General features: G+C 38.3%; 1 pseudogene across 1 annotated transcript; it reads right to left on the bottom strand.

The window, feature by feature from the left end:
* Positions 1-11648: 11648 nt before the first annotated feature.
* Positions 11649-12353, bottom strand: LOC308438127 (fructose-2,6-bisphosphatase TIGAR-like; annotated as a pseudogene). The gene has a single exon. The product of its transcript is annotated as a fructose-2,6-bisphosphatase TIGAR-like (transcript).
* Positions 12354-13574: the final 1221 nt, after the last annotated feature.

Here is a 13574-nt window from a genome sequence, read left to right as displayed (position 1 = left end):
TCCACCTGTCAACAGTGCCACACTGGGGACCAAGATTTTGGTGCATAACATTTGGAAGACAAACCCAATCCAAATCATAGAAATGAAATCTGTCATTGTCCTATTTAGTTTTTTTTGTCAACTTGAAGTACATACACTATATTGGTCTATGGGCATATGTATTGGATGTTTTTATGATTGATGATTAATTGGGGAGGGTCCAGAACACTTTGGGCAGTGCTAACCCTAGCCAAGTAGACCCAGACTATATATGAAAGCAAGCTGAACAAAGCCAGTAAAAAGCACTCCACCATGGTATCTGCTTCAGCTCTTTCTACTTTCCTGCTTTGAGTCACTGCCCTGATTTACCACAACTATGAAATGTAACTTGAAATATTAAAAGAAAGGCCTTTCCTTTCTTGAATTGCCCTTGGTTGTGTTTTGTGTCAAAGTGTGTGTGTGTGTGTGGGGGGGGGAGTTAGGATAAAAATTGGCACCTGAGAAGATGTTTCTGTGATAAATGTCAGTTTTTTTTTTTTTTGGAGAGGGCAGTGGAAATGTATGGAATGTTGGCTGGAAAAGCCATTAAGTACTCAGTGCTTCATGGATTTTTCTATGGTAACTTGGAAGAAAAAACCGAGAAGAATGTAGACAATGAGAAGCCTGGCCTGTGAAATTACAGAAGAAAATTTGAGAGTGCTTCAAATGCTCTCTCAGGGATGCTTGTGTTTGTGTTATTATTAAGAACATGTGGAGGGTCTGGAGGGATATGCAGTGGTTAACAGCACTGGATGTTTGTCCAGAAGGCATGATTTGATCTCCAGTACCTTCTTGGTGGCTCAAGAATCCACTCCCAGAGGATTTATTATCTTCTCCTGGTTGTCACAAGAATTGCAACATGCATAAACCTGGTAAGCCGACATAAAAGCTGGCAACACACACACACACACACACACACACACACACACACTTCATGGACATCAAACCTTTTGTGTTTTATTGGAGCAAATGATATTATACTGGTGGTCTAGGATTGAAAAATCACCTGTGATTAATAAGAGACCAGCATCACTAAGACAAAAGCTGGGTGTTCATCAGCACCAGCACTGTGGTCTAAGATGGAATGGGAAGAGGCTAAACCTTAAGCTAGCACCTTACCATGATAATATGTAAGACTGCCTCACCTAGTACTTATCAAGAAGGCATTAAGTGACTACTAAGAACATCCAAAGCTTGACACGTTTGGTAAGGTTAGATTCTTCTAACCTAGAGGAGGTCAGGCATGGCCACTGGTGAATGTATAGCCTTGGGTGCAGTGAAAACCTTAAGATTGACGGCATCATGTAGCGAAGCTGAGATTTAGACAGGTTGTGATATACACATAGGATACAATGTGATAGGTTGGAGTCCTTGACTGGGCCAGAAGATACTACTGATAAAGGTAAAGCCTTAGGTGTAATGGAGACTGAGCATCCTGGAGAGGCCAGCACCACTGATAACCACTAAAGATGTAAACTGGAGCTATCCCAAGTCTATGAAATAAGCTGTGTGTAATGCAGATGGAAAAGACACAAAAGGGAGATTTCCAAAGATACCTAGAACCTAGTACAGCATGAGTGAGTCTCAAACATGCTTTGAGCTTTTCACACTGTTAGATTTAGATATCGATTTGATCTGATTGTTATTGTATTCTGATTCTTTACCTTTGGAGTTAGAAAGTACTTAACTTCCTTTTTCAATTTCTATTTTACAGGAGGCTAAAATTAAGATTCTTTGGATTTTTAAAAGGACCCTGAACTTTTAAGTGGTACTTTTATGCTATCCTATGTTTTATATTTTTGTGGTCTCAGTGATAAGCAAAACAAGTTATAGTTTAATAGTGATATATTTACGCATCAAGAAAACAGATGTCCAGGCTTTTGGATTTCTTTTTTGTTACTGTTATTGTTGTTGTTTTCAAGTTGATATAAATTAATGTCACCCGGAAGTGTACAGCCTTGAATATGTCATTTTATATCACAGGGGTTTTGTTTTCTCATGGATACTAGAGACAGTTGTATGACAGACTCCCTAAGTTCTCATTAAGTCAAATGTTCATTCATTTCCCCAAAGCAACAGAGCTAATTTTTGGATCCCAGATGCCTGTAGAGTTCCAATTAGGTCTATTTTAATGTTATTAACTTTTTTCTCATGTTCAGGTTTATTAAGTAGCAAACCACACTGTAAACACATAGGAAGCACTTTCCCCCTATGTGGCTAGTTTGCAGTATGTCACTTCTAAATAGATAAGTAATCTGGAGGTTCTTCTTAGCTCTTACTGGAGATGGGACAGAGGACAATCTGGAAGACATTGACTGATACATGGAGTTAAGGGACAAGAATTAGGTTATAAACTTATTTTTTTATAAGTTCACCAGAGAAATCAAATACAATTTAATGTAATCCTTTAAGAGAGTGAGTTTTGTGGTCACAGATTTCAAGGTTTATATCCTGTCTCACTCTCTAATAACTGAGTGTCTTGAGACAATTATTTAAACTTCTGGTACATCAGTTTCCTAGGGTTAAAAGTGAAATAACAATCTCTACCCTATAGAGTGACATATGCTAGATCCCTAAAACAAAGTTAGCTATGACATCCACGCAGCCAGCTCAGCTCAGTACTGACACAAGAGGAAGAACCAAAGCAAGGCTTGACCCCAAAATTACCTTCAGTCCCCAGAGACAAAACTTCATCAATTGGTTAATACCTAAAATAGGCCATAATGTGAATTATGGAGTTTCCTATTGTTTCATAATGCTTGTCAAAGTATGCCTGAAAACACTAGGAACCCAGACATACTGTTTTCTGATTACTTTTAGTAATATTTTAAAATGCATTTGTTTTGGCAAGCATCCTTCTAATACATTACTTCAAACAGAATGCAATAATGAAAATGACATACCTATTAGCTTTTTCCTGCTGTAATATAGATAACTAGGTAGATAAAGAAACTTGCCCACTACCTAATAAGTAGACAGTGGTGGAACTTTACCTTGATTTTTAAGCCAATAAATTCCTTGATTCAACAACTGTATCAAACTCAGAATATTCTTGTCCAGATCCAGCAATACTTTTCATAAAGAAAGGTAACTTCTCATTATTAGGTTATATGAGTGACATATATAAGATTTCCTAGCTTATTTTATACACATGAGATCTCCCTCTTCTTGCTACTATTCTTTTTTACTTTATTTCAGAGTTTGCTACATATCACAGCCTCGTTCATGATTAGTGATGATTCTTTTGGCATTGGGTGAATGAAACTGACTTTCACAGCACTTCTTCCTTTTGTGTCCTCTTCCTTTTCATTTGTCCTACCTAGGCTCTAGTTGTTGTTAAGTTTACAGAAGAATGCTGGCCACTCCCTGAGAGTGGCTGATATATTGAAAGTCCTAATGCAACAGTGTTTACAATTTAGGCATTTGCAAAGTATCTTAGTTAAATTTCCATTGCTGTGATAAAACACTATGACCAAAAGCAACTTGAGGAGCAAGGGGTTTATTTGGCTGACATGTTTTTCAGGGAAGACAGGAATGCAAGAAGACACTAAAGCAGGGGCCCTGAAAGGATATTGCTACAAGTTTGGTTACCATGGTTTGCTCTGCCTACTTTCTTAGACCACCCAAGACAGCCTGCCCAAGTGTGATCAAGGCATTCTCATTTCAAGCAATTGAAAAATGCATCAACATAGTCTACCATATAAACAGATTGTGAAAAAAGGCCATATGATTCTCTCATTAAATGCTGAAAATGCCTTTGACAAATCCAACATCCCTTCATGATAAAAATCTTGGAGAAATTAGGGATACAAGACACATATAATAAAGCTAATATATGGCAAACCAATAGTCAACATCAAACTAAATAAAGAAAAATTAAAGCAATTCCCCTAAAATCAGGGACAAGACATGGTTGTTTACTTTTTCTGTATCTATTCAATATAGTCCTTGAAGTTTTAGCTAGGTCAGTAACACAACTATAGAAGATCAAGAGGAGAGGAAAGAATAAAGTATCACCATTCACAGATGATATGATAATATACAGAAAAAACGATAGCCACACAAGTGTGTGTGTAACTTTAACCACACAAGTGTAAGACATGTATGACAAGATCTTCAAGCCTCTGAAGAAAGAAATCAGTAGATGGAAATGCAATGGTCATGGATCATTAGAATAAACATAATAAAAATGGGTATCTTTCCAAAAGTAATCTACAGATTCAATTCAACTTTCATTAAAATTCCAACACAATTCTCTACAGACCATGAAAGAACAATTCTCATCTCCATTTGGAAAAAAGTCCAGAATAGCTGAAAAATATCCTGTACAATAAAAGCTTCTGGAGGTATCATTATTCCTGATTTAAAGCTGTACTACAGAGCAACAGTAATAGAAACCACTCGGTACTGTCAGAAAAGTCAACAAGTCGAACAATGGAATCACACTGAATATCCAAAAGTAACCCCATACACCTATGGACACTTTATTTTTGACAAAGAAGGCAAACTATATAATGGAAAAAGAAAGAAAGAAAGACAGACAGACAGACAGGAAGGAAGGAAGGAAGGAAGGAAGGAAGGAAGGAAGCATCTTACAAATAGTGCCAATCTAACTTAATGTCTGCATGCACATGTAGAAGGATGTAATAGGTCTATATCACACTGCAAAAAAAAAAAAAATCAAGTCTAAGTTGATTAAAGACATCAGCATAAAACTGCATACATGAATTCAGATGGAAGAGAAAATGGGGAATGAAGATGAACATATTGGCATAGGAGATAACTTTCTGAACAGAATACCTACAGCTCAGGCACTAAGAACAACAATTAATAAATGGAATCTCATAAAACTAAAAAGCTTCTGTCAGGGCAAAGGACTCTGTCAAAAGGACAAAATGGCAGCCTACAGAAGAGGAAAATATCTTTACTAACCCTACATCTAACAGAGGACTAATATCTAAAATATATAAAGAACTCAAGAAGTTAGACACCAACAAACTAAACAACCCAATTTGAAAAGAAATGGGATATAGAGCAATACAAAGACTTCTCAGCAAACAAAGCTCTAATGGCCAAGAAGCACACATAATCTTCAGGGAAATTCAAATCAATACAACTCAGATTTCACCTTACTCCAATCATAATGGCTAAGTTAAAAACCTCAAGTAGCAGCTCATGCTGGCAATGACGTGGAGCAAAGGAAACCATATCACGCTTAAATTTGAATTGGAAACCACTTAGATGTCCCCCAACTGAAGAATGGATAAAGAAAATGTGGCTCATTCACACAATGGAATACTACTCAGCTATTAAAAACAAATGCATTGTGAATTTTACAGGCAAATGGATAGAACTAGAAAACATCATCCTGAGTGAGGTAACTCAGATTCAGAAAGACAAATATGACATGTACTCACTTATAAATGAATATTAGTCATAAAGTACAGAACAACCACACTACAATTCACAGACCCAAAAAAGCTAAGTGGGGGCACTTGAATCTCAAATGAGAAGGGGGTGTATTAGATATCAGATATGGATGGAATGAGGGGACTGAGTGGAATAGGGGTTAAGATAGAAACAGAAGGGAAGAGGTTGGAGTAAGGATGGAGAGAGTACTGAGAAAAACACCTACATTGGAGGGCACATCTTTGGGATAACCTAGAAACCTAGGACAATTGAAATTCCCAGGAGTCTATGAGGGTGACCCTAGCTAAGAGTCCTAATAATGAGGAATGTGGAACATGAAAGAGACAGCCCCTGTAACCAGGCAAGACTTCCAATGAAGGAACTGGAACATCAAATCCCACCACAAAATCTTTGACCCACGATTTGTCCTGTGTATAAGATGAGCAGGGGTAAAGTTGGAACAGAAATTGAGGGAATGGCCAAACAATGACTGGCCAAAATTGAGACCTATGCTATGCTAGAGAGCCCACCCCCTTGGCACCGCAGATAGAAAAGTGATCATGTAGCTTTGGATGGGAATAGGTTTTTTTTTTTTTTTTTTTTTTTTTTTTTTTTTTTTTTTGGTATGTGTATGTATATGATATCTTATTTCATTGTTGTTTGGTCCTTAAGGCAAAATTTTTGTTGTTTGCTTTTATGTTTCTGCTGAGCCCAGAGTTCAAATAATCAAAAAAAAAAAAAAAAAAAAAAAAAAAAGCTCAAAAAAATCTCTTTTAGCTAGACAGCTTGCTCCATGAATTCTCTCTTTTTTTTCAAGTCCAGGACTATATGTGCCTGCCACCCCTACTCGGCTTTACATAGTTTCTGGAGATCTAATTCTCACTTATGGGGCAAGTGTTGTGTCCACTAAGCCTCTAGCACTCATTTTGATTTTGTTGGGATTTTTTTTTACCTAAAAGAATATCAGAGAAAACTTTAGACATGAACTTCTAAGAAATATAAGAACTGTTGACTTTGTAGAAGACAGTGTATTTTTTTTTATTATATCCAGGATAATGCTGTCATGTTAGGGAGAATTTTAACTTTGTTAAGGTTTCTCCTTAAGTATTGTTTGAGAAGATCTATTTTTGTATCATAAGAAACTTCTGATGACTATTCATTATTGCCAACGTGAGAGAGGACCACTTGTGAGGTTATTTTCTTGGAGAAAACTCAACACACATTGAGGTCGGTAAGACGCCCACAAGCAGACCAAAGTTTGGATATCACCAAAGTTCAAGTTGATGAATCCTGAGTTTTCTTTGAGTTACTACAGTGATATAGGTAAAGCGTTATTTACAAGAGTAGAAATAGCTCAGAGACTGCCAGATCACCAAAGCAAACCTCAGCATGGGTGACAGTTCCCAAAAGCTGGGAATGTGGAAGAACAATGCATGGTCTACTGGCAGTACAACTAGGTGAAGAGGGCTCTTTCCAAATGACTCAGTTGGTCTAAGCCTCTTCTTGGCAGGCTGGCTGATTTCTACTTTTCCCAGACAGCTGCTCTGGTCTCAGAGTCTTCTTCGCAGTTTGGCTTTTCTGAAAGTGACTCTCCTGGTCTAAGTTGCTAACACTGGGAGGGAGTGCCCAGGGAAATGTTGCCAGTTCCAGGACTTCCTGAAGCCAAGCTGTTTACAGTCCTGCTTCCGGACCCTCCCTGCAGGATGAGATGTTTCAATCTCAGAGAAAACTTGTATGCAATAGATAAATTCCTGGATCAGATCACAAAGCCTATGTACTAAGCAAAAATCAAAACAATTAAACTTACTGAAAAATTGAAAGGCAGGCTACAGTACCGGAAGATAATAGAATTATACTTGGCAAGGGTTTAATTAGGGTAGCTAAGTCTCTGAATGAATGCCTTTGAAGAGTACATTCTGGCCCTGGTCCATTTGTATTGCTTCCTGTCTATGGAAGATGAACCTGTCTCCTCTGCCAAGCCCATCTTAGAAAGTGTTTCTGCATTCCACAGACCTAAAAGTATTTGTCTTCAGTCATAGGCAGTCATAGTCAGACAGCTCTGAAACCATGAACAGAAATACATTTTTCTTTCTATACCTTGTAGATGATTTTCTAACGTAATGGTTTTCAGGTTCCCTTCTCCATTTTTTTTTAAAGTCTCTCCTGTGCCTAAAGTTAGCACCAAAGCGAAGAGGCTTCTCAGATCAGCAGCCTGCTGCAGCACTTCGTCATGGAAGCCCATTTACAACAGACAGTTGAGGATCCTTGTGGCTGAGATGCTTCTTAATTCACTGGTTTTATCCATCAACTCCTGTTCAAGTCTGTTGCCTGTCCTGGCTACCTTACTCTTCACTGTCTCTGAAAACCCACCACATGGTATCCTAATTGCATACCTGAAAAAAGTAATTACCTTTCTCTCATCATTTATTTTACATGGTAGGCAATGGTAAAAACAGAGCTTGAGCCTTAGTTTAGCCAAGATCTATTGCACCTCAGACAAAACCATTGTATCTCGGGAGCCTTTGTGGTGTGTGGTGGCACAGTGGTAGCAGCAGCATCCCTTTTGATTAAAAAGTCTATGAACACCTTTACTTTAATTACTGTGCCTATCATAAAGTCTTTGCGAATTTACACTTCCATCAAAATAATGAATGTACCTATTTCTCTCCTTGGTCACTTCACCTCTAAATATTATGTGCTCTTTCAAAAATACTTACCCATATGATAGGTTAAAATAATAGCAATTTTCTACTTGTAATGGAGATGCGAAGGGAGACTGATCATATCTCCTGATGCTTCTTTCACTATTTGTAATTTCTTTTCTGAAAATTGCTGCTGTTAATGGCATGTTGACTGGAGTTATTGCTACACATGGGCACCGTACATGGCAAAGGTTAATAATTGCTAACTGGATCTCCATAACCCTGTTAAGATCCATCAGGAAGATTTTCCTAGCCTTTCACTTAACATTTAACTTTGTTATGGGACTGATTGCTCCAGATAACACTAGATATTCTGAATTGTTCAGAAAGGCTGACCATTACCAAATTTCTCCTATATCCCTTTTCCTGTTTGTTATGATCCCAGTTGAACTGATTCATTAGGTACTGGGGGAAGTGATATTCCCTTCCCTTAAATACAGTTATTCCAATGTCAGAAATAGATTTATTTCTCCGTTCTATACTGATTTGTTATGACATCATTTGAAATATAGAATTCACATGAAGTCATAAATCTGTCCAGGGGCTCTCAGTTCTGTTAAACTGATATATTTATCCAGCTAACAAATGAACAACAGAAACATATTTAAACTGAATCTAATTTAGATGAATACAATAGCATCTAATTACAAGAACCTTAGTCAATCAAGGCTCTATTAATATCATATAACAACTATCTGAGTATAGTAAAGCCTACATCCTACATGGAGCAGACTTTTCTTCTTTGGAAATTATAGCAACCTCTGCAATCTAATAGAATTTTTCTGGAGATGTCTGCTGTACATTTCATGAACTGCCAGTGAGCAGGGTGAACATTTCTTCCCAGGTGCAATAGCACTGAATAGCGTTTCAGTTCCCCCCATTAATACTGAGCCACTCAATACACTGTTTATCATTTTCATGTATCTTTCAGTTATCCCTGTTTTCATTTTCAAGATGTATTTTCAAATCTCTGCAACACACAAAAAATACTCTTTTCAGATCTCTAAATAATTTTCCTTTAAGGTTTTCTGATAGCCTGACTATCACCAGATTAGAAAGCAAGTACTCCAGCATATAATGAAATCTATAAAAGACATCTTCTGCTTGAGAAATTCCCACCCACTTTTAATGTGAACCACAAATATAATGAGCTCTGAGAATCATCTTTTCTCTCCTTCTTTTATCCCATATGTATCAATAGCACATCACAGGCTGAAATGAATCGCCAATTCTTTGTCTTCACTATTATAATAGCATTTTCCTTCAATATATTTCCTGCATCTCTAACTCAGTTCAGCTTATGCTTCTTCAGAGTTGAAATTAATAAAAAAATGTTATTGAGAGCATTTGGGAATATGAGAGATGGGCTGGCACTTGAGGACTGGATCATTCCACGGGTCTAGGAAAGAAGATAAGATCCAAGTAATATCGTTTCCAAATGGCAGATAAATACTTATCCTTATGTCTATAAACAAGTGCAGCTCACATCGTGTCAAAGAAGCTTTAGGAAGCAGATAGAGACTATGAGAGCGATCTGTAGCTAGACAAAAGGAGAGAAGTGGCCACAGTGTGATCAGATCCACCCAGGACATGTATAACACAAGCTGCACTTGAGGTTTGGGAAACACTGTAGAAGATGTGATGGACAGGCTCTATGTAGCTGGGAAGCGCAGTGGCTATGGCAAGATCATTTCTTCTACACAAGACAAGGATGTCATCCATGAACTCTCAACTCTATGGCTGCTTGCACATGACTTGTAAATTCTACACTGGTCAATATGCTGACATGGATGGAGGATGATGTCACAAGTCACCACCCCTTAATGAAGAGCTCTGGTCAATGACAACTGAGAGTGAATCATTCTCTCTCTCTCTCTCTCTCTCTCTCTCTCTCTCTCTCTCTCTCTCTCTCTCTCTCTCCTTTTTAGATACAAGGTTCTGATTCTAAGTGGTCATCCCTTAACACATGCAAGTAAGGACTACACTAATTGGACTCTGTGTTTGTGTATGTGTGTGTGCGTGTTCACATGCACATATTTTATATGAGTGTGTATATATGTGTGTATGCATATATAAATGACCATTTATGTACATAGATATATAATACTCATGTGTGAGTGTGTGTGTGTGTTTGTGTATCATATAGGAATTGGATATGATGTAATCAATTTGAATTTGAGGTAGGTAGTTGGAGGGGAGAGTAGCTGTGAATAAGACAGAAATACAGAATGCTCTTATGTGAAATCCTCAAAATAAAAAGGTGATCAAATAATTAAATTTGGAATGCAGATAAAAGTGGACATAAAATTACTGAAGACTTCATCAGAAGCAACCAGGAAAGAAATCTCCCACCTTTTCAGACAGTTACTCATAGATCTATAGTAAATACAAGATAAGACGAAAACTGTAGGTTAATAAATGACTAATCAGTTAGACTGATGCCCTATAGCAAATTGAGGAGGTTGTAACAATCTGTAACAAAAAGTTAGATGTTAAGTGTGAAAGCAAAGCACTCTTTAGTAGTTCACCCATCTCTCAGGTACAAAATGACTCAAAACAGAAATAAGCTGAAACCTTTCAGTTACGTCACAGAGATTTGGAAAGATCAAGGCTATGAGCAGGAACTTATTGGCTCCTAAAAAGGATAGCGGGACACTGGATACACAACTCTGAGAATCTTCCCTTTCAAATGACCAGGAGTTGACAGTTGGCCCTCCCTATCTTATGAGTCCGCACTTTCCCTTTAAGTAAGGGTATTGAGAGCCCCCATCCTCATTAGGTAGTTTTAGCTTTGTCAGGAGTTGCATTCTCATAGCTGACTTTCCAGTCAATAATTCCAGTTAAATCTCAATGTGATTTTGCTAAAGAATATGCTGGTTGAAAAAGGACAAAAGAGAATACACACCAAATTGTTCACTTTTGGCAGACAACGTCACTGTGTCAAGATTCGTGGTTGACAGTTCTATGAATTTCAGTGCTTTTAACACATAAACACATTAACCCCTTACTTTCTGGCATCCAATTTTTAAAAAGTTATTTAAACCATTCTTTTTGCAAGAACTTGACAAGTAAGTGGAAAAGCACGCAATCATCTCCAAAAGTCAACACTATCCAGACATCAAAAAGCCAATGAAAGGGGAATGTGGAAAGTCATCCCTAGTGTGCAATGCTGAATGTCCTTATAAATTAACAGGTCACAGACGTAATTCGACAGGGTGACAAAATCACCATAGAAAATGATATCTCAGTAAAAACAGGTTGACTATCAGCAGATTCCCACTAACGTCTGATACAGCCAGAAGCCCAGTGGGGCTTTATCGCATGATGAATTCTCGATGGCTTCTTAACCAGTAGGAGCAGAGGACGAGACCACAAGAGGCCCAGGCACTCCCTTCAGAGCTCCACTGTCTAGGCTTTAAACTCAGTGCTTCTCATCCCCTCCATTCAGATGCTGCCGGAGTCTCACACACACACACACACACACACACACACACACACACACACACACACACACTGGATCTATGGCTTGTGGGCTTCCTCGCAGTCTGTGATAAAGACACTGATCCCATTGTTGGGAGTGATGGAGGAATGTTCAGATTTGTCTATTGTTGCTGGCAACGAGCATCTGAAGTCACTCAGAAAATAACCGAAGAGGCTTCTCATGTAAGCTCAATGGCTCACAACTAAGATGCTGCCTGCTAAACCCAGGGTGCCACCTTTGGGATCAGCCCCCAAGCTGCCTTGTTTTCCTACAGGGAAAACCTCCTCCAAAGAGCTTTCCAAACAGGGGCCTGGCACTTCAGGGAAGACTGCTTTCTCTCTGGCCTGCCTTGCCCAGGATTAGCTGACAAATGGAATCAAAGAAATCCTTGACGCATTTTTACCTGCTCTACCCCTTCTCCTCCTGGTGGGGTTAACATGGGACACTCCTCCCCAACAGCTTTGGCCACGGCCCGAAGCTAGCTTAGCCTTCTGCGACCACGTACATCCTTTCTCGAAGTCTGGAGTCATACTGCACTGCCATATCTTTGCAAAATCTGTTTTTCTCCAAAATGCCATGTATGGTCGGCTTAGTCCTCGTGAGTTCCCTGGAGAAAGCATGCATTGCACATTGCTCAGAAACCGACCAGCAGCAACTGCTTGCCTAAATCCAGGCACAGAGAGAGGCACGTCTACTCCTTGAATGATTTTCTTCTTATCAAGTCTTGTTTCTTGTTTCGCCATGGCGGATGAAGCGCCGCATCTTGGCTCAAGGCACGTGAGCCACGGCCCGGCTGCGCCTGACTGCGGGGCCACTTTAACTGCACAACTCACAACAGTCTTTGCTGAGAAATTCACTGCTAGTCTTAGTGGGATCCATGGTATATGCTGAGTCAATTCTCGTCTGCTTCTTTGGAGAATGCCTTAAAGACCCTGATCACCACGTGCTTTGCTATGGCTTTCTCGAGGTTTTCCTGCTCGAAGTAAACTTATTACATATGTGTGTTCATGGCTTTGACCAAATCTGAACATTTTCAGTCATTATTTTATGAAATAATGTTTGCCCCCTTTATCTTAAATCCCTACGATCTGTGCATTGTAGTTTGATGTCGCACAAATCTAAGATCTGCTTGTCTAGCGTCGTTGTCTTCAGATTTTCTTATTTTAGTTATATAATTTTTAAGTTTATTAATGTTCTTCCAGTTTTCAAATACTCATTCAAATCCCTCCAGTGAAATTTCATATTAGTCATGTATCTTCAGGTACAGAACTGTTTATCTATATTTGCTTTTAACTTTCATTATTGATAACGCCAGTTTGTTCCCATATTGGTTATTTGACTGTTTTATGCTTAGTAATAGGTGTTTGGCCAACTTTGTGACAGTTGATTTGAAGTTGTTAGGACAGTGACCTTGATTAGGTGAACTTGCTTTATTTGGTGAATTTGCTTTTCTTTCAGTGGATTGTGTTTTCTTGTTTCTTTGTATGCCTTATGTCTTGTGATTTTGCTTTTTTTTCCTGAAGACATAATATTTCTCTTATTATTTTTCTGTAGCCCCAAATTTCTACTTTGTTGGACTTGGTTGTTTTGTGTTTACCTGAATGAGATATAGCTTGAAATATATTGAAGTCCTTCTTTTATAAGTCTATGTTTTCTTGAGCATGTATAGTATATTTCTATACACTGTGGCTGTTCTTAAATATTCTCAACTTTAAAAATCTGGCTTAAAATAAGAATGTAAGGCAAAGAAGAAAAGTTGCTGGGTTCTCGCCCTACAACTAGAAGTTGCTTTAGTCACACAGATTAGCTTATGAAGATGTTTTAACTACAGTTGTAGACATCTTATGGACATAATGTCATAATAAGGTTTGGAATAACTGATACATGATCTTTATAGAATAGTATTCCCTTTTCTCCTTCCTGGTTTCTGCAAGATGCATGCAAATCACTCCTGGCATGGAAAT

Source organism: Micromys minutus (genome assembly GCF_963924665.1).
Source record: "Micromys minutus genome assembly, chromosome: 27".
Lineage (NCBI taxonomy): Eukaryota > Metazoa > Chordata > Mammalia > Rodentia > Muridae > Micromys > Micromys minutus.
Note: the sequence above shows the minus strand (reverse complement) of the source record. Positions and strands in the feature narration are given on the sequence as shown.